This window comes from Schistocerca piceifrons, chromosome 6 (assembly GCF_021461385.2).
Source record: "Schistocerca piceifrons isolate TAMUIC-IGC-003096 chromosome 6, iqSchPice1.1, whole genome shotgun sequence".
Lineage (NCBI taxonomy): Eukaryota > Metazoa > Arthropoda > Insecta > Orthoptera > Acrididae > Schistocerca > Schistocerca piceifrons.
Window position 1 is genome coordinate 281,501,192 of NC_060143.1, and position 23,159 is coordinate 281,524,350.

A 23,159-nucleotide genomic window follows, 5' to 3' on the forward strand; every position below is an offset into this window, starting at 1 on the left:
CCGTTGATCGTAAGAAAACCTCATGTAAACGAACGCAAACGCGATGTTTGGTGGGAAGTCGTAGCACACGTACACTGGTGTTGTTACGCTCTTGGAAGTAGGTCCTACTTATGTATTAGATATATTATTACTAAGCTGCATTAAAGGAAACTTTAAGATATTGAAATGTATTAATAGCCGTCAACGGTTTTCTTAATTACGCTTTGGTTATGTAGTTTTTATTTCAAAAATCGTGTATAGTCACAGACTCTGCACTGTTGTGCTCTGATTGTCGCGCTGTTAATGGCTGAAGCTGCTTCCTGTTCCGTGGTAAAACACCCTTGTGGAACACGGTTAAAAATTGCCGAGAAATAAGTTGTTCTTAATGTTTGTTATAAATTTACAGATAATCGGGTTTGAAGTGTTTCGACGGACTGTATCACGTACAGTTCCAACCAAAATGGAAGTTAATGTACAGCGGAATCGGTATCTTAAGAGCTCGATGACTTATTGCAGCACGTGGTTCGGTGGTTCAAGTACGCCGGCACGGTAGCTCAGCGTGTTCGGTCTGTAATAAATAAAGCTGAGTAAAGGAATCAACGACCAAATTGAACGGATATCATGTGACGTCTGCCCAGACGAAACGCAACGAACAATACCGAACAAAAAAAAGCATGTCCAGTATGAGGGTGATAAAAAATTGTGTTAATGGATCAACGCTGAACTTGCAAAGTGTCATAGGAAGTCCACCCCGCATAAATACAAGCATCAATTGAGAGCAAAATGAGATCAACAAAAAACAAAGCCTCGCTTGAGTCAATTTCTTTCTCGTTCGATTTGAATTACCTAAGCCTCTTAATTGTAAAATTTATCATCATTTTTAAGAATAATGCGCGTCTTCTTGTTTTTAATTACATATTGCACGCGAAATTCCTGTTTTCATTTCGAACATAAATTCTCAGTTGTCGATATTTTATGAAAGACTGTTAACAAAGGTTGCTTAAATTAAGAAAACATAACAATTTAATTTTTAAGGCAAAAATGAAAAACTAAACACTCTTTATTTGGACTATGTCTATTGTTTTATACCACAGATGTGTCGTAAAAACATGAAAAACAATCATTTTCACAGCATCGAGCGCACCATACAAATGCTGCATTTTTACATTTTCCACTGTACCATTACAGTGTGAAGAGACCTGATCTGGAGCCAAGGTAAGGAATTTGGCCCGACAGATAACACTGTTACGCAGCCAGACGTACTGGATCTAACTCATGCAGCTTTTTCATGTCACTACCGAACGTTGACGGGATAATGACACCTCATAAAAGAAGAGGAGAAAATGCGGGCCCCTGAGTAGCTTCGTGGATTCTGTTGTTGATCGACTAGTTATCAACGTAGCAGACGGCAGTTCCAGTACTGAAATGTATTTCTCGGATGACTGACTGTAATTAATAGCTTCACTGGCTTCAGTATTTATTGCATTACACGTAGGTTGCTCAGAAAAATTAACCTGTGTTTAAGTTAGGGACATTCATCTCTCTTGTTTGTAATTAGACTACTGTGTTAGATGAGAACGAGAGCATTTTATGCTATCCGTCAGGCCACCTAAGAAGCACGCGGTAGTGCTGTAGTTTTTACGGATATTATTTCATTAATGACATTCGAAGTGTGTCACTGCCCATCTCTTTTTACATCTGAATTGCAACTGCTCACATCGTTGCAAGCTAGTTGGACCGCTCGTTGGCCAGTGCTGTTGAAGTTTAATGTTCCGGTAAAGCTGTTGTTCCGCACATTATCGCTCAGTGTTTATGTGTGTAACACAGCATAAAACGTATTCTTATCATCGTACTTGACCGTACTGGTCAAAACATGGATTCTGCTTCACGTGAAACGAAATCCAATGAGATTAAAAAAATGTTCAAATGTGTGTGAAATCCTATGGGACTTAACTGCTAAGGTCATCAGTCCCTAAGCTTACACACTACTTAACCTAAATTATCCTACGGACAAACACACACACCCTTGCCCGAGGGAGGACTCGAACCTCCGCCAGGACCAGCCGCACAGTCAATGGCTGCAGCGCCTGAGACGGCTCGGCTAATCTCGCGCGGCAATGAGATTTAAGCAAACGCGGAACAATACATGGCGTAATGTTTACATCAGGTTTTTACTTATGATGAACAGAGTATAGCAATTGCCTGTACGAAATCGTCATAAGGGGTGTACCACACCCCTGTCTACCACTGTCGTGTTGTTTTGCAAATTCATGAGTCCTACAATACTCCACCGGGATTCGCCTTTAACTAATTTTGCTCCTGCAGAATTCTCTTCGTTGAGCGTGACAACACGCTGTATTCTATTTGCCAGAAACTCTTCAACCAACTAGATTACATCTTACGAGGAATCGACATGAAACACGAACGAGAGAGGCGCCGGAGAGTGGCAGAGTGGCCGAAGCCGCAGCGTAATTAGGCGTGTGTGTAACGCGATGTGACTGGGATCAGTCCAGTAATGGAGCCGGGGGCTCTGGAAGGCGGCCAGCCGGGCCGTCTAATGGAGCCGCTTGGCTGCGCGCTTCAGCGCAGGCGCTCTCTGAGGGCACGCTCATTTATCAACCTTATTGAATCATCTTGACTCGGGATGAGCGGCGGCGGCGGCGGCAGCGGCGCTCAAACAAGACGCGGCCCCGCATGGGAGGAACAGAGTGGGCGGCCGGCCGGCCGGCTGGCGCGCCGCTAATAACGTCTGGAGGAGCGGAGCGGGCCGCGCCAGGTGGAGCACGGCCTTGATGCAGATGAGCTGGTTGCGTAGGTTTCTGCTGCCGGGGAGGGATCTCCATATTCTGTCCGGAGCGTCAGTGTCCGAGGTACAACGTCTGGATAAAGGTGATGTATCACAGACAGAGGTTTGCTGCTGGGGAAGCAAAATAACTGATGATAGTCGAATTAGGGAGGATATAAAATGTAGACTAGCAATGGGCAGAAAAGCGATTCTGAAGAAGAGAAATTTGTTAACATCGAGTATAGATTTATTGCTTCCATCTCAGCCGACAGAGCTCTGGAAGTATACTTTCACGACACACGCCTCAACCACAAGGAGCCAAGGTACCTAGGAGTCACGTTAGACAGAACCTTGTCATTTAAATCACACCTCACAAAAACAGCTGCCAAGGTGAGAACGAGAAGCAACCTCATCCGTAAACTCTGCGGAACCACCTGAGGATCAACGCCAACAGCTCTGAGACCGTCTGCGCTGAGCCTGGTATACTTTGCGGCTGAGTACTGTGCACCAGTATGGCTAAACAGTAATCGTGTGAACAAAACCGATGTTGAACTTAACAACATTATGCGCATTATTTCAGGAACCGTTAGGTCTGCACCTAACATATGGCTACCTGTCCTGAGTCATATACCACCTCCAAAAATGCGACGAGAAGCAGCCTTTGTCAGGAAATACAACAAGATCGACGCAAACCCTGAACTACCAGTACACATCGATGTACCTGATCTGAGTATCAAGAGGCTACGTCCAAGACATCCTCCTCTTGCTTTCGGCAATCTCACTGGGGCTGACATCAACTGTTGGACAAGAGAATGACTTGCCTTGTATTACTGAGGCAGTTCCTGGGTTTGATCGGCCCCACAAGATCTGGTCAACTCTGAACCGACTAAGAACTGGTCATGGAGGATGTGCTGACTCACTCTTCAAATGGTGACTGCTGTCTTCGCCAGCACGTGACTGCAACGCGCCTAAGCAGACCACCCAACACATCAGAGAAGAATACATTGGCAGAGCGTTCAGTGGGGACTTTGAAGAATTCCTCATGACAGCCCAAAAATCCAATGAATATATACAAGGACTAGATGTTGTCTGTGAATAAATGTAATGTAGAATAACGTGATCCAATACTGAAATGTACTTAAATGCCGTGCAAAAAGTAAATAATATAGATTCAAGTGTCAGGAAGTCCTTTCTGAAAGTACTTGTATGGAGTGCAGCCATCTATGGAAGTGAAACATGGACGATAAACAGTTTTGACAAGAAGAGAACAGAAGCATTTGACATGTGATGCTACAGAATAATGCTGAAGATTAGATGGGTAGATCACGTAATTAATGAGTTGATACTGAATAATATTAGACAGAAAAGAAATTTGTTGTACAATCTGACTAGAAGAAGAGATCGGTTGGTAGGACACATTGTGAGGCATCAAGGGATCACCAATTTAGTACCGGAGGGAAGCGCGGTGGGTTAAAATCGTAGAGGGGAACCAAGAGATGAATACAGTAAACAGATTCGGAAGGTTGTAGGTTGCTGTAATTACTTGGAGATGAAGAATCTTTGCACAGGATAGAGTAGCATAGACAGCCGCATCAAGAGTCTTTGGACTGAAGACCACAACACAAGAACAAAAAGAACAACATCGCAGCCCATACTGCGCCTCCTTTAAATACTTTCAATAACTACAAAATTAAAAAAAAAATAAAAATAGAATCTCAGTATCCAGAACTTTACTGAGGTGACAAAAGTCATAGGACAGTGATATGCACATATACAGATGGTGGTAGTATGGCGTACATGAGGATATAAGGTCAGTGCGTTACGCAACTGACATTTGCACTTACATGATTCATGTGGAAAGGTTTCTAGCGTGACTATGGCCGCACATTGGGAACTAACACTTTGAGCGCGTAATGGTAGTTTGGAGCTAGACGCATGGGACATTCCATTTAAGAAATCATTAGGGAATTCCATATTACAAGATCCAGTGTCAAGACTGTGCCGTGAATACCAAATTTCGGGCATTACCTCTCACTGCCGACAACGCAGTGAGCGACGGCCTTCACTTAACGACCGAGAGCAGCGACGTTTGCGTGGACCTCTCAGTGCCAATGAACAAGCAACACTGCGTGAAATAACCGCAGCAATCAATGTGAGACGTACGACGAACGTATCCGATAGCACAGCGCGGGGAAATTAGGTTCAAAAATGGCTCTGAGCACTATGGGACTCAACTGATGAGGTCATTAGTCCCCTAGAACTTAGAACTAGTTAAACCTAACTAACCTAAGGACATCACACACATCCATGCCCCAGGCAGGATTCGAACCTGCGACCGTAGCGGTCACGCGGTTCCAGACTGCAGCGCCTAGAACCGCACGGCCACTTCGGCCGGCTGGAAATTAGGTGTTAACGGGCTATGGCAGCAGGCGGCTGATGACGAGTCCCTTGGCTAACATCACATCGCCCGCAGCGGCTCTCCTGGAATTGTGACCATATTTGTTGGATTCTAAACGACTGGAAAACCGCGGCCTAGTCAGACGAACCTATATATCTACATATGCAGGGTGTCCCATTTATCTTGACCACCCTAAATAACTGTTGGTCCAGATGCAAATTACAAAATATTTCAGGAAAATCAGCATGATTGCCTTTGTTGTAGCTTTGTTTTTTACAAAGATATGAACAGCGGTATTAATTTTTTTAAATTGTCTTTTTTATTCGGTAATTCATTTCCTCTCCTAAAGACCTATTCAAAAATGTATCACAGTGTGCCATTCACTGAAACACAACGTTACTAATTACATAACACAACATTGACTTTGAGTCCGGGATCACAAACTCGTCCACTTGCTGGAGTTGTCAGAAAACAAATGAACCAAGTGAAAACATAACACAAAATTGACTTTGACGCTTCTGTACCATTGTCCAGGAGTAGCACATTCAAAGTCCGGAGAATTTAAATCAGGAGGCCAAATAACTGTTCCTCCTCAACCAATCCACCTCGCAGGATACCTTCGGTTCAAATATGGTTCAAATCGCTCTGAGCACTATGGGCTTAACATCTGAGGTCATCTGTCCCCTAGAACGTAGAACTACTTAAACCTAACTAACGTAAGGACATCAAACACAACCATGCCCGAGGCAGGATTCGAACCTGCGGACGTAGCGGTTCCAGACTGAAGCGCCTAGAACCGCTCAGCCACACCGGCCGACCCTTCGGTTCAGAACACGACGCGCACCCAAGGCGTTATGTGCTGAACATCGATCGTGTTGCATTCTGATTCTTAGTAGCACTTCATCCAGAAGAGGAGGAAGAATTCGTCTGAGGAAGCTGGCATACGCAGTGCCGTTTAGACTATCATTGATGAAATAAGGGCCAATAATTTTAGTACCAGGCATCCAACACCAAACGTTAACTCTTCATTGACACTGATGTTCCACCTGTCTAAGCCATCGTGGTTGTCGCTGGACCAATAATGCGTGTTACTTGTATTTACCTGTCCTTTGTTTGAGAAGGAACATTCATCAATAAATAGAACAATGCAGAAGAAGTTTTGGTTGGCGAGGATTTGCCGCTGTGCCCACTTACAGAACTGTACACGATTCTGGAAATCATTCGCATGCAATTCTTGATGTAGGATGGAACCGGTGACGTGTAAGAAAACGATGTACACTGGTTTTAGTAATGCCAGTCACGTGTTCAAGCTGTCGTGTGGATTCATAGCAACAGAAGAGAGAACAGTAAATTCGGCAGCTTCGTCTGATCGAATGCTACGACGATTGCGCTGTAGCGGGTTGAAACTTTCCGTTTCCTGAAGCGTCGCAACAATACGAGAAAACATCCGTTGGGAAGGTGGGTTCTCGTCAGGATATCGCTCTCTGTACAGTTCCGCTGCTTGCGTAGCATTTCACCTACCTTCAACAACAACAACAATAAAAGAAACGTTTTGTCAGTGCAGTTTGTAGAAAGGGGAGCCTTTATTGTAAGCGTACTCTACACAACAGTATTTAAGGGGAATAAACCACTGTACTAAATGTACCTGTACATAAGAAAAGATTATTGCGATCACTGTTCTTCTTACATTCTCCAAATAAAAGTAGCATTTCTAACTTCTCTTTGTTAGTATACATTCTACTCACACAACTATTCAACTGACGATGGTTGACGGAATGACGGGTGGGCGTTCTACTTATGTTTACATGTGTCCTCTGTCAACGTCAGCATGTGGATGTGTTCCATTACCCCGAGTACCTGCACTAAGCGCTGAGAGCGTCAACGTCAGTGTTGTGTTATGTTACTAATAACGTTATGTATCACTGAATGGTACACAAGGATACATTTTTGAATAGATCTTTAGGAGAGGAAATGAATTACCGAATAAAAAAATACAGGGTGCCATTTAAAAAGTCATATCATTGTTCATATCATTGTAAATAACAAAGCTACAACGAAGGCAATCATGCTGATTGATGTCCCCCTGAGGGCTGAGGAACATTTACTCGAAACATTTTGTAGTTTGCATCTGGACAAACAGTTACTTAGGGTGGTCAAGATAAATGGGAGACCTTGTATACTCCGTTAGCCAACAAGCGGTGTGTCGCGGAGGGCACTATTCGCGCCAAATTCATATTTGCCCTCCTCTGTTCCCCTCGCGGATCGCACTGTCTGAACGCCTCAGTACGAGCTCTAATTTCCCTTATCTTTGAATGGTGATCATTGCGCGATTTGAAAGTTGGTGGTAATAATATATGCTACACATCCTCGGTGAAGATCGGATTTTGGAATTTAGTGAGGAGTCCCGTCCGTTTAGCGCGTCGTCTATCTGCAAGTGTGTCCCTTTCAGTTATGCCTGTTCAGGCCTGTTTCAGTTGGTGAGAGCAGATGTTAGAGGTCGAGTGTAGCGCAGACCTCATGAAGCCATGGACCCAAGTTGTGACCATGTCATCGGGCCACAATGGTTCGCGATTGGTTTGAAGAATATTCTGGGCAATTCGAGCGAATTATTGGGCCGCTAAGCTCGCCCGACGTGAATGCCAACCACAATTTGTGGGACATAATCGAGAGGTCAGTTCGTGCACAGAACCCTGCACCGGCAACACTTTGGAAATTATGGACGGCAGTAGAGGCAGCGTGGCTCAGTATTTCTGCAGGGGACTTCGAACAACTTGTTGAGTCCAGGTTACATCGGGCAAAAAGATAAAAAGATGTCCGACACGCTATCAGGACTTTTGCCACCATAATGTATTGGGGGTGTGGTCTCTTTGGATTCGGAAATGTTCGAACTATCCGAAAAAAGTACTGTATATACACAAAATATAGAAATACAGGTACTGTGTAGGATTAGCAGCCACACTGCAATGTAACGTAGCGATACGAGGATGTGGCAATGTAGCATGGCAAGGAAATGGCAATGTTGCCTTTACCGCACACATTACTCTACAGCAATACAAATACGTAGCCAATCTTATACGGTAGTGTTGCTATCTTTCAGAGGAATTAATGACAGTTTATCGGACTGCTGTTAGGGGATATTCTACGTATAGTGGCAGCCACTCCGTCTTCAGGCCACAAGTGGCCCATCGGGACCATCCGACTGCCGTGTCCATCCTCAGCTCAGGATGCGGATAGGAGGGGGAAGGGGTCAGCACACTGCTCTCCCGATCGTTATGATGGTTTTATTTGACCGGAGCCGCTACTATTCAGTCGAGTAGCTCCTCAATTGGCATCACGAGGCTGAGTGCACCCCGAAAAATGGCAACAGCGCATGGCGGCCCGGATGGTCACCCATCTAAGTGCCGGCCACGCCCGACAGCGCTTAACTTCGGTGATCTGACGGGAACCGGTGTATCCACTGCGGCAAGGCAGTTGCCCATTCTACGTATAGTATAGAGAATAAATTGGATTGACCTACACAGTATTGTGTTCATGTTGCTAGTTCATAAATTAACACTGTACACACAAAACGTATAGTACAGCACAATGTCAGGCAAACGACAACATAGTTCCTGTACATTAAAAGAAAGACTGTAACTGCTTAAGCGTCTTGACAATGGAGAAAGTGCTACAAAATTCGCTATTGAATTTCGTTTCGGGACAGTCACTATCAATGACTAGGAAAAAAGTCGGAGGAAAAGTGGAAGCTTCTGCGATACAGCTAGTGAGAAAACTTTGGAACAAAGCGACGACTCCAACGTGTCATCGTAAGATAAAACTGACGATGCGACTTTCTTGTGGTTTGCTCAGAAAAGACAAAAAGGCGTTCCTGATAGCGGTACATTTATTCAAGAAAAGGTTCTGCAACTGAACAAACATATTAATGGTGATCCAACATTTATTGCTAGCAATCGATGGTTAGTCCATTCGAAGAAAAAACACGAGGTACGTCAATTAACGATAAGTGGAGAAAAATTATCAGCCAATGTTGCCGCCACAGATGCATTCTTGCTTGAGTTTGCTGACTTGATATCTTCAGAAAATTACTAACGAGCTTATGACGCTCACCAGACTGGACTGAATTTCTAAGAATTCCCTACGAAAGATCTAATTCAAAAAGATTGCCGCTGCACTAGATTTTAAAATGAATAAACAACGCCTTACTATTTAAGTCTGTAGCAAAGCCGTGGCAACACACAAATTACCGCTAATGGTAGCTTAACTGAAGTCCTAAAAGACATAAATGTCAACGCTCTCCATTTTTATTACAAAAAGGAAAGTAGAACTCGGATGACCCGTGTTCCGTTTAGAGAGTGGTTAGAGAAACAATTAGTTCTCTCTGTTAGAAAGTTCAATACACAAAATGAACTGCTACCTCAAGCTCTGTTTTTGATTGGCAATGATCCATCTGATCCTTCACAAATGCAGCTAGTCGATGGAGACATCAAAGCATTTTTTTGCCACCAAATGTAACTTCTTTCTTGCAGCCAGTGGATCAAGGTGTGTTACAAAGCCTGAAGCTGAATTATAGAAAAAAGTCTCTGTGACTTCTAAACGGAGGAGAGAATTGTTACATTTAGAAAAACTGGAAAACGTAACATTAAAGACGTCATCTACTGGCTAGTGAGGGCTTGGGGTAATTCGAAGAAACATTTAATACAAACATCGCGGAAGAAACCGTGGCCACGTCTCATATTTGGAGAAACCCCATCCACTCCGCCATCTGACAATAAGGATATCCTTGAGCTTATTTAAGAAATCCCGGATTGTGAGGATGCAGGAGAAATTGCCTTTAAGAATGGATATGAGTCGATAATGTTGGCCATTAAGAAATCAGTGACGAAGACATTGCCTCTATACTGCATAATCAACATGATGACAACTCTAAGGACGAAGATATCGGAGGATAAGACATCTGTAAACATACTGAGTCATATTCCGACGCCTGCAGATGCCATTGAATTGGCATTACGCTACGTAGAACAGCAAACTGTTGCCACAGCAAATGACGTGATGCTCGTGCGACGCTGTCACAACATCACATCATCAAGCAGATTCAGTTCTTTCCGGGAAAAGAAGATTATCGATTTTGGAAGCTACTGTAAGTGAAAATTGCGGTAGCGCTTTATAAACTTGTGATACAGTACTGCAGCTACCAGTGAAACAAACGTTTCATTCAGAAAAACTGTTTCAATAAAGCGTTTTTCAGTTCTACAGCATAATAAAATCTTTCTTTACACTAAAAATAAGGTTTCTATTAATTTTTCTTCTATCCCGGATTTTTTTCGGATTATCCCCAATTTTGGATATGCGGAGTTCGGATCAGCGGGGTTCTACGGTACAATGAAGCAACAGAAAAGTGTCAGGAAAATAGAAGATAATGCTACATTTTGCAGACTATGTAGCGATTCGGCAGAAAGTAAAGTGGACGCAATTATAACGTGATATGGAGAAGAAATGCTGGGAGGATATGACATGTTATGTTAAAAAAGAATAATGAGAAAGCCGACCGCAGTGGCCACGCGTTTCTAGGCGCTGCAGTCCGGAACCGCGCGACTGCTACGGTCGCAGGTTCGAATCCTGCCTCGGGCATGGATGTGTGTGATGTCCTTAGGTTAGTTAGGTTTAAGTAGTTCTAAGTTCTAGGGGACTGATGACCTCAGATGTTAAGTCCCATAGTGCTCAGAGCCATTTGAACCATTTTTGAACCAAAAATGAGAAATAAATATGATAATGTCGAAGTATTTGGACACCTTAAGACGCCTCCAGTTCAAACATTCAGTAACGCTTATGTTTCCATCCTAGTTTCTTTCCGAACAGTCAAACGTAGGGCAATCCTTCTGACTTGGAACAAGCTGGAGATACAGGTTCATATCCTGCTCTGGCGCGAATCTTCAGTTCTCGCGACCAACAGGGGATGCTGAACTCATACAGGGAAGGGCAGCAGGAATGGTCACATGTTTATTTGACCCTTGGGAAAAAGTCAGAGAGAAGCTGAACAACTTGAACTGGCAGATACACAATACAGCAGCAATCTGAGCAGCATTTGGAATCGCAGTGACAGAACGAACTGCTACAAATCGATTACTTCAGGGATAGCACAGAGCCAGACGCCCTGTAGTATGCATCCCACTGACCACAAACCATCGCTATTTGCGACTTCAGTTGTGTCAAGCGGGAGATCAGTAGAGATTTCATATGACAGCAGGAGCACTCTCGTGGTTATCCCACACACCCTGACTGCAAAGTTGTATGTCAATCTGGTGATTCGACCTGTTGTGCTGCCATTGATGGACAGCATTTCTGCGGTGTTTTTTTCCATCAGGATAGTGATCACCAACATGCCACTGTTGTAACCCAACATGCTCTACAGGGTATCGACATGTTGCCTTGGACTGGTAGATAACCAGATCTCTTCTCATAACATGTAAGCTTTCATGGCCGGCGTCTTCATTAATTAAAACTTCCGGACTGAATTGCCGTGGTCCATATATAAAACTTTTTCTCCTCCCTGACGTTTCGTTGTCTACTGCAGGCAACATCTTCTGAGGTGAGTCGACGACTGGCTGCTAGGCGCTGGAGGTCCCACTTATATAGAGCACTTACATGACGCCACCACTCGTCACGTGCTTTAAACTTTTAAAACTATCTCTGCCTAGTGCCATCTCTCTCGATTACAGGTAATCGATTGTCACTTCGTTGGTGCAAAGTCGACCGCCATATCTTGTCTAGTTTTAATCCTTCTTCTTTTCTATTAAAATTATTTCCGTGCTTGTAGATCTCTATAGCTTCTCTATACATGCGAGTATAATAATGTGAGGTCCTAGCTATCACGTTTGTCTCACTAAATTTTATTTCGTGATCACCGTCTTTGAAAACGTGTTCCGCTACAGCTGATTTCTCAATCTGTCCCAATCTACAGTTCCTTTTGTGTTCCGTTAGGCGGGTACTAACACTCCTTTTAGTTGTTCCAATATAAACCATGCAGACGAAGCAGCGAAAGAAGCTTAGGCGCGCCCTCCCCGCCGCCCCGTGAATATTTACTTAGTAAGAAAATAAACGAATGGACCTGTATACATCTGTGCAAGAAAAAACACTGTACTATTTAAACTGCACTGAATATTTATTCTGTGGAGACAATAAGAAAACATTACGCGTGTACATACAAACATAATGGTTGCCGGTGCCTTCTTTGAAGAACCAAGTGAGTGCAAAAATTAAACAAATGCATTGCCTCATGGGTTTATACATCGTTGGATACTGGTAAAATAGGAACAGTTTTATGCTAAGCTGAGCAGACAAGTCTTTCACATCCACACTAACACCAAGCAGAGGGAGGAAAAGGAATTAGAAGAACTACGACATGCACATGAACACATATAGTTCAGTAAGATTTGCTTCACTGGCCTAATGCCTATACCATGGAACTGAATGGAAATTACGACACGAAATGCTATTCAGAATGGAAACAGTGGCGCAGGAATGCACAGAAATGCGGATGTACCTGACATGGACCAGAAAAGAATCACGCGGCTGAACACATTATCTTGCAGAATAAACCACGAACATACCCGATTTCCGAAGTAGTAAAGAGAGGAAACAAACAGATGACTACAAATATAAAATAAACTGCGATGCTAAAATAATCACAACCTTAAGCACATTGTAGCCTCAAGCGGTGGTGTAATCACCCAAAGCACTCACATCGGAAAATCAACAAAATATTACGATATGTGCAGAAATGCACACAGGAAATAATACACACTCCAGTGGAACTTAATTTGAAGCCTACCGACAAAGGGAAGAACTGGAGAATGTAGAGCTGAAGGCTCATTCGTCATTTTCTTTTCGAGTATAGGGTTCACACCTTGCCGGCCGGAGTGGCCGGAACGGTTCTAGGCGCTTCAGTCTGAGACCGCGCAACCGCTACGGTCGCAGGTTCGAATCCTGCCTCGGGCATGGATGTGGTGACGTTCTTAGGTTAGTTAGGTTTAAGTAGTTCTAAGTTCTAGGGGACTGATGACCTCAACAGTTAAGTCCCATAGTGCTCAGAGCCATACGGTCCAAGTCACTCATGACCAGACGAAGAGAAAATATAAAACTTCTGAAAATCGTTTATTCTGATGAGAGAATTAACTGCAAAAGAAAATTAATGCAAAGTAATTGCAGGAGGAAACAGATTCCGAGAGCTGAAGGCTCTCTAAGCCATATAGTAGTACATGGGATAGAACGAACAAAAGCACACGTACTAAAGCACAGAAATTACAGAACAGAAATGAAACTAAAGAGACAGAAGAATTAAGAACATAAGAAACGCCACCACGTGCACACTCATACTGAGAAACGAGAATACCAGCTTAAACCAGGCACATCGCACATCGCGTTTCTCAGTTTCTGGTGAACAAAACAACTGTCAATAAAAATCGAATGATTGCAAAGTTCTAAGAGTCCCGAAACTGAACAAACTATACCGAATGATTATTAAGGCCTGAAGATCTACAAGAAACAGATTAATATTTCAACTAGGCTGAAACCTGCACCTTCTCAGCTACTGTATCTACGGCTGCAAACGAACTATATCAGCAACTTCACCCACCAAAATCCCAGCGCAGAGCATCCTACCGAAATCGGGGTCTACTCAGGTAGCGAAAGTGGTTACAAAATATCCCTTGGCACTTGAGCGCAATAGAGGGCCGACCAGAAGGAAGTAAATTTCTTTGACTCGCTCTAAACCTATACAAGAGTCGGCTAAACTGCCGCCGTAACAGACGCTAAGTTTAACCACAACCAAACACTATGAAAACACAATACACATTCACTCACTCCGCCATTCAAAGAGGATAGGGATGGGATGGATACATAGACACACAATATTAAGGATATACAGATTCTATATGGATCTACATACGTATGTGTAAAACATACGTAAAGTAGACACGGTTTGAACAGGCATGGTTTCAGAAAATGTATGAAATCATGGCTCATAGGAACATACTCACCTGCTGGCTTTTTCTACCACTCCGTTCCAAGGCAGCGGAAGTGTTAGGAGTTTCAAGAAGATTTATGCCGTGTACCGGGAAAATGGGAAAACAACATCTGCAAAGTCACAAAGCGGACGGAAGTGTGCGTTTGGTGATCGTGAAAGCCGGTAATTGCAGAGGATTGTTACGAAAAATTAGAGGTCGACAGTTGCAAAAGTCTCTGCAGAAATGTTTGGCGCACTCACGATCACTATCAGCACCGAAAAGACACCAAGTGTGCTCCATAAACAGGGAACTGCAAGGCGATCTGTAATTACAAAACCACTCGTCAGTGGTGCAGATGCGTCTGACAAGAAAACATGGTGCCAAAGACATAAAAGCTATGGAGCAGTGAACGGAAGTCATTTGGTCGGATGAGTTTTGTTTCATACTGTTTCTAACATCTGGCAGAGCATACATGCCAAAAGTGAAATGTGGTTGATGTTCGATTATGATTTGGGTAGCCATGTCTTGGTATTACATGGGCCGCATGGGTACTCTGCAGGGATGCATTACTGTCAAGGACTATGTGATCGTATACGCTGGTAAGGTCCATCCGGTGGTACAATATTTATTGTGCAATGGTGAGGCTATGTTCCGAGACGACAGAACCCAGCTCGCATCGTCCAGTACTGATTTTGTGAGAACGGTGACAAATAATGGCTTCTCCCTTGGTCACCACAGCCACCAGATCTGAATATTATCGAGCGTTTGTCGTCTCCTTTGGAGAGATGGGTGCGAAAACGCTGTCCACCTCCACCATCGTTACGTGAACTTGCCACTGTTTTGGAAAGAGAATTATATCATATTCTCTCCAAAACCATACAAGACCCGCACTTATCCACTGCGAGACGAGTCGAAGCCGTTTTTAATACCAACGGTTTTCCCGTACCGTACTAGGCAAGCCAATCTTTTGTCTTTTTGGTGTTCCCATGACTCTGCTCGAGTTGTGTACATGGCTCTAGTGGAATGCTCATCTATCCAGTCTACACTCCTGCCATACGCGTCATCCTCCAGAACAATCAGTCGGCATACACTGCACACATCTTTAAATTAGACAACAGTTCCTTTGACTTTTGGCTATTTAATATGAAAAATAGTCAACTTATTTTTTAAAAAAAGGCTTACTTAGAAGCACTTTTTAATTGAAAATATTAACTTTAACTCTCAAGAGCATTTTAGTTTTGATGAATTTTAATTTAATGTTTACTGTTTGTAATGTTTCATGCACGTAGAACGTTTACTGGGGTGTGTTATACAGCGTTACAAAAAAGACTAAGGTGACGGTCCGGTAAAAGCGGATTTCCGTGTTCAGTACCCTTTCCAGCAAAGTTTTCATTTGTCATAACATATTGATTACCATCAAAGGTCTGCAGTTTCTAAGTGCTTTCACTGATGTCATCTCATGTCATTACATCTTCACTCATTTCATCCTCAGTTACTCCACTTAGTTCAAGGGAATTTAATTCGCTTGATACAGACAACTGCACACAGTTTTCGTACCAAATGTCGCAGTGGGATACTGCGCGGAAAAGTCTCCAGACACATCTACACGATAATTCAAATGGGTCGGTGGCAGCGCCAGTTAAAAATTTTCTGGTAGGAGACGTCCCCAGCTGACGTTAAATGAAGAGAATCGCGTAAAGCAAGCCAAAACTGTGGCACCAGCTGTCACAGTTGGATGAGCGCAGCGCCTTGAGGCAAGACCAGGGGGCACGGAGACACGGCTTGCACGAGTAGGAAGTAGGAGCCCGGGAGGGGGGGATAGCAGGGCCATCGCCGAGGCGTTTGCCGCCTGCTGCAGATTTGGTTCCTCCGCGGCTGAGCCGGCGGCCTTTGCCCGCTGTCCGGGGCCACCGTGAGCCTTACTGCCTATTTCGCAGAAATAACATTCGGTCCGCTTCCGAACACAAAACCCCGGCGCGCGAATAACGGGGCGGCGGGGAGGGCGCGCCAAAGCTTCTTTCGCTGCTTCGTCGGCGAGATCGGCGCCAGATGCTGTACAAATATTCCACGGATTGGGAATCAAAGACTTCGAGGAATGGGGGGAAGAACGCGTTGGTGGTTGGGAGGAGACGGCGTCCTGCTTCCGCACAACATCCAGGACGAGAGAAGAGAGGCACAAAAGTATGACCCTAGTGAGTGATATAATCTTATACTTTTCACAGGCATACTGAAAACAGTCGCAAATAATAGGTGGACTAACATCAAGAACAAAATTAACGTCAAGGAAGCAGGGACGACCTGAGGAGGCGAGAGAATGAAGAGATAAGGACAAAAAAAAAAAAAAAACGTACTGCTTAAGTCCATCATAATCACCGAGCAAGGTGGTGCAGGGTTAGCACAATGGGCTTGCGTTCGGGAGGACGACTGTTCACCCACCCAGATTTAGGTTCCCGAAATTTCCCTAAATCACTCCAGGCAGATATCGGGTTAGTTCCTTTCAATGGCCACAGCCAATTTCCTTCCCCATCCTTGACACAATCCCTGTCTGAGCTCCGCCTTCAACGAACTCGATGTCGAAGGGACGTTAAACCCAAACTTCCTTCCCTCCTTGCAATGTGATCATGCAAGCTGAGGGAACTCTAGTCGAGAAAAAGTTCACCTCGTGCAGCGTCAGTGTTCTCTTACGGGTTCTAGGATCTAACGCGGTTTGGGGCAGTGAGTACCCTAACGACAATGTATGTCTCTACAGTCGCAGGAGTGGGTCGTCCAACGTTGATGCATACACCATAATTAAGAGCACCAGGTGCCTAAAGAAGTTTATAAGGCAGGCTCCAATGACAAACATAATTTTTGGCACAAATTTGAATAATTTATAAATACCAGAATGAAATTTTCACTCTGCAGCGGAGTGTGCGCTGATATGAAACTTCCTGGCAGTTTAAAACTGTGTCCCCGACCGAGACTCGAACTCGGGACCTTTGCCTTTCGTGGGCAAGTGCTCTACCAACTGAGCTACCCAAGCACGACTCACGCCCCGTCCTCACAGCTTTACTTCTGCCAGTACCTCGTCTCCCATCTTCCAAACTTTACAGAAGCTCTCCTGCGAACTTTGCAGAACTAGCACTCCTGAAAGAAAGAATATTGCGGAGACATGGCTTAGCCACAGCCTGGAGGATGTTTCCAGAATGAGATTTTCACTCTGCAGCGGAGTGTGCGCTGATATGAAACTTCCTGGCGGATTAAAACTGTGTGCCCGACCTAGACTCGAACTCGGGACCTTTGCCTTTCGCGGGCAAGTGCTCTACCAACTGAGCTACCCAAACACGACTCACACCCCGTCCCGAGTTCGAGTCTCGGCCTGGCACACAGTTTTAATCTGCCAGGAAGTTTCAATTTATGAATAGTTAGATAAATAAAATAAAATTCATGGAAATTCAGGGGAAACAAAATTATAAAGAATGCAATCAGTACAGTGGAGAACCTAAGTTAAGTGGTGTCTAATTTTCACTCATAGCACAAAAAGATATGATGGACTTACAGAAATAAAATCATTAAATGCACTTAGGTTTCCACACTAAGGTTAAAGACATACGATCGTACCTAAGTGTAGTTACTATTGTGTGAAAACCGAATAAGATTTGCCAGATTCCGCCCTTAAATCAGTTACCTCCAAACTATAATTGACATGCAAGTCCTGCCTATGTGCATCGGAGACGCTGCTTCTCTGTCTGCTAAAGATCACCATGAAACGGACGTGCGCTCCCGCGACGTTAAAGTCTGCCAGTCGCAAGAAACATACGATGCTCGAAAGCAGCTTGAAAATGTCCAAGTCCCAAACCTCAAACATAAATCATCTGTAAAAATCTAGTGTTGAAATGGTGCAGCCGGATTGCCGCCCAGAGACCTTCGATCAACTGTTGACCACAGCCACACAGACTCACCACTAACTGTCCAAGCGAAAAGACTGACTCACCGAAAAAGACCACGAGGCGCAGCAGCAGCGCCAATTTAAAATTTCATGAAATCTTACAAAATTATGTTAAAATGACCATCATTGAAAACACATTTTTTTAAAAACTAAACATATTGAAATGAGCATCGCCCTATGCCTGTCCCGTTCTGACATTACAAAACGTTTAATGAAAACACAATATAGTGCCTTCACGAACAACTTACAACATAAGGAAATACCGTATATATTTCTACATGCATCAGAGTGTCTTATCAGTCACAGTGCAATTTCTTGCTCGTTTAAATGATGCTCTTGGTTTTTATATAGCACACTGAAAATTTGAATTATGGCCAATTCAACTGGCTGCCTGTTTCAATCATATTCTGTAATACTTAACTTGTCACAGAAATATCTTATACATAGAAACACAAATATATATATATTGCAAGGATAAAGGCATAGCTGTGTGTTAACACATACTGATGTCGTGATACAGTTGGTTGTGGAGTTCATTTATTTCTGGCCAATTTATTAGAGTGGCTTTAGTGGAAATTATCATTACTCTCGACCCAGTTATGTTCGAGACACACTACGACGGCATGCTGGAACGTAATGCCTCCGACTTCGTTACTCTGTAATCTATATCGACTTTCCCACTGCGCAGATCCAAGTTACAACCCTCTGCCGCTGGAGGGTTCCAAAATGTAGCGTGTAACCTGCCTGTTTGTAACGTAACTGTGTCGATGTGCCAGAGACCCTCAAAAAACTGAAAATACGAATCCGAAGGGTTCATCCACACATCGAGCAACCCCTCGTTCAGCATGACAACGTGACGACTGCTGCGACATCAGCAGCAATCCGACTTCTTGTCATCGATCATCCTCCACACAGTCCCGACTTGGCTACATCCGATTCTCATCTGCTCCCAAAACAAACGGAACGCGTTCAAGGACTCCACTCTGATAGTGATAATGTGGTGCAAGTAGAGTTGCGATTGTGGCTCTATTAACAAGGTCAAACACTGTGCAGTGACAGTATCAACAAGCTGGTCTCTCGTTGGGGGGAATGTGTTTGTCACCAGGATGACTCTGTAGATAAATAAATATCCAGACGTGAAGAATAATTATGTAGAGATACTTAAAAAAACTGAAGAACTGGAAGCGAGGTATAGCAGTGCTAATGCAGTGAGCACTCAGCTACGATCTACTCTCTTCTGCAAGAAGGAAGTCAGTACCAAGACTAGGTTATCTGTGCACCGTTCAATCTTTCGACCAACTTTGCTGTATGGGAGCCAAAGCTGGGTGGATTCAGGTTACCTTATCAATAAGGTTGAGGGTACGGATATGAAAGTAGCTTGGATGATTGCAGGTGCTAGTAGATGGGAACAATGGCAGGAGGATGTCCACAATGAGGAAGTCAAAGAAAAACTGAGAATGAACTCTATAGATGTAGGAGTCAGGGCGAACAGGCTTAGATGGTGGGGTCATGTTACACGCGTGGGAGAAGCAAGGTGTGGTGTCACCGCCAGACACCACACTTGCTAGGTGGTAGCTTTAAATCGGCCGCGGTCCATTAGTACATGTCGGACCCGCGTGTCGCCACTGTCAGTGATCGCAGACCGAGCGCCACCACACGGCAGGTCTCGAGAGACTTACTAGCACTGGCCCCAGTTGTACAGCCGACGTAGCTAGCAACAGACACTGACGAAGCCTTTCTCATTTGCAGAGAATATAGTTAGAATAGCCTTCAGCTAAGTCAATGGCTACGACCTAGCAAGGCGCCATTAACAGTTTATAGTCTTGCACGTACCGTCCAGAACGATGTATTCAAATGATGGATTGAAGTTAAGTATTCCAGAAGCTACGTACTTTTCTTTATAGCATTCATTACGTATCCTGTTTCAGACCTCACGCCATCCTGCGTGAGCTTATAGCGTGCATTTCGGTCTCCTCAAACCACACTGTGTCGGCACTTCTGTCGACACATCACAAGGTCACCCAAGAGACTCATGGGTTCAGCAGTAGAGGGTAGGAGGAGTCGGGGTAGACCAAGGAGAAGATACCTGGATTCGGTTGAGAATGATTTTGAAGTAATAGGCTTAACATCACAAGTGGCACCAATGTTAGCACTGAATAGGGGATCATGGAGGAATTTTATAAGGGGGACTATGCTCCAGACTGAACACTGAATGGCATAATCAGTCTTAAATGATGATGACGATAATGATGATGATACTGATGACAAAAAGACTTCAAGAGTTTTCACATAAAAAATCTGGAGGCATTGTTTTCAGTATGCTCTCGTACGTTATTATTAGATATCAGAAACGGAGCGAGAGCAATTGCGATGTTGAGGGTTGGGTACAACAGAAATTAAGGCGCTGCTGTTGCGTCAGCGCTGTGGCAGCTTCCTTCCAGCTTGCTGTTATAAAACTGCACTGAGAAGGAGAAATGAACGTGTGACGGGGTCAAATGGCCTGTAAAAAAGCTTTGTTTCGTGAGACGGTTTTCGACGTAAGACGAAAATTAAGTGATGCAGTGTATACAACTACAAATGTGCTTCATTAGAGGAAGAGTGATGTGTGGAAGAAGTTCGATGCTATAGTCTACCCTTGAGACGAAAAACCTATAAACTTCATCCAGTGAAAACAAAATAATTGTGTCCTTGCTCCTTCCAACTCCAACAAGAGAAAACATGTGCACTCCATCAAATGAACACTGGGAACAGAACAAGGTCACTGCTATGTCCCTGTGACCAAAAAGGGGGCTATATGGTGTAGTCTTTTGGTATAGATACTTGTGTTAATGGGTTAACAGCGATCTCCGTAGCTGATCATACGTTTCTGGAACTTTCACGGTGACTGCTATAACTTTATTTTAATAATTAATTACCATTTAGTGAATATACTTCATCCCCGTACTTAATTCTTGTACTGTGGTCACCTACTCGGTAACATGTTGAAAGTGTTTATATGCTAACGTAACTGTTAGACATTCTCCGAACGGAGATTAAATATTAAAATGAAGTTAAAGCAGTTTTCAAAAAAGTTTTATACGTACACAAACATGCGAACACACATACACAGATTCAGATGCTTATATATACACGCTGCATAGCAAAATTAAAATATCACTTTTCGAAACCTCGTAATTGTCTTCCACTGTAACGGTTAAGTTTTAAATTCGGTTCAAAGTTCTCTACAACTTTCCTCTGCGACGTCACCGTCTGTCTTGGCGACGCTTCAAACAGCAACGTGTCGACAAATGTGAAAAAAAGGCCACAGCTCAGAAGTTTATGTGACCGGTAGGGTGGGTTAATAATATTACATTGGCGCCAGATTTCCCAAGAATTCTGCCCAACGGCACCGTGGATGAGTCACAAGATTGGAAGGTCATTACAACCCCTGTTACCAACATTTCTCCCCTTCTCTTGATGCCTCTATGATGGAGGTCACAACCTCGACACCTAGCGTTGCAGTCACACAGTTTTCGTATGAGTGGCCGAGCAAAACATTTCAGACATACCGCCGCCCGCTCAGAATTGACACGAAGAAGGCTCAGCGTGGGTCGCGAAGGGCATCGATGAAACCACCCCTTCCATTGGCGCTTTCATTACCACACAATTCGCTGTCGAAAGCGACAGTTTGCAGTGTGATGACCAAATGGACGACGTTCTTCGCAAATAAGGCCGCTGCTGCCAACCCGTCAGTGTTTCAACCCTACTCTGTGCACATGGCGTGGCTGTGACTCCACTGAAAGTGATCTCACCCCTTTTGAGTGTAACGTGACAGCAATTCTTCTGTGCCGCATGGCGTGTAACCGCTAGAGACGGTTCAAAACCATTCGACAAAATCCGAACTTGATCCAAAGTAGTAAAATTGTTTTGTGCGTGTTCGTCCCTCCTTTTTCACGCCCTCCTGTGGCGTGTACAAGGCAGGGCTCAACGTTGACACATGTATGAATAGAGTGGCGAAGTGTCTCTCAAAGACCACCTGTTTCGGCAACACACTCGATGCCATCCAAACACATTTTTTGAGTACGTTAAAAATGTGCTTGTCAGAAACTTCGACACCAGTTCGGCCTAGTGGCTGTTCCGACGCCTGATGGTTAGGCAACCCCTTTTGATACTGTTAGTTGAAGTTTACGTACCTTAGGCGCTAAGGCAGCGGCGAGTACACATTTAAGTTGCTCAAGGAAGGTGCGTGGGTGACATGGAGAGAGTTCCCTAAGTGAGTGGTCTTAGAGGGACACTTTTTATTAAAGCACGTGTTAATGTTCACCCCTCGAGTGATTATACCACAGCATGGCGCGTAAAATGAGTGACGAAAAAGGGTAAAAACGTTTAAATGCTACGGTGTAGGATATCAGACTTTTGCATCATTACAGAGAATGGTGGAAGGAATCTCTTAGCCCAATTTCAGACTTATGCGCCGCAATGGGAGACAATTACTGGTTTGTTGGATGTTGTATATGCCGGGAGGCCAGAAACAGTGTGAAAAGTTTGTAAGAGTGTTGCAGGGTAGGTTGTGCTGAGAAATAATTGCTAAGAAAAAAATTCGAGACGTTTCGTCGTTACCGAGTTAATTAGCATCGAAGTTAACCAATCAGGATCTTGGAGCGCAATTTCAAGCGACCCTCCAGAGACTGTTGACGGACGTGTTCTTCGTTTCGTTTCCTTAAGCCGAACAAGAGAGCGATACAGAAATAGGACATGGGACAGTAGTAAGGACCGAACCCGAGCCAAAGACTGGGCAGTCTCGTTCGTTGTCCTCTACGCTATGAAAATAACTGACACTAGCCTTACCTGGCGGGCCGCTTGAATTTGCGTGCGCAACGGCCTGACTGGCTAACTTCAATGCTAATTAACTCGGGTATGGTGCAACATATCGAATTATTTCTTAGAAACTATTTCTCAGCAAAACCTATCCTGCAACGTTCTTACAAACTTTTTCGACTGTTTCTAAACGTCACACTCACTGCTAACGGACCAGTCAATGTACTGATATAATACTGTACGGCTACATCGTATGAGGCGGAAAAG

The 23,159-nt window shown here is 44.0% G+C and overlaps 1 pseudogene; it reads right to left on the bottom strand.

Annotated features, from left to right (window-relative positions):
- Positions 1-8,520: 8,520 nt before the first annotated feature.
- Positions 8,521-8,638, bottom strand: LOC124803544 (annotated as a pseudogene).
- Positions 8,639-23,159: the final 14,521 nt, after the last annotated feature.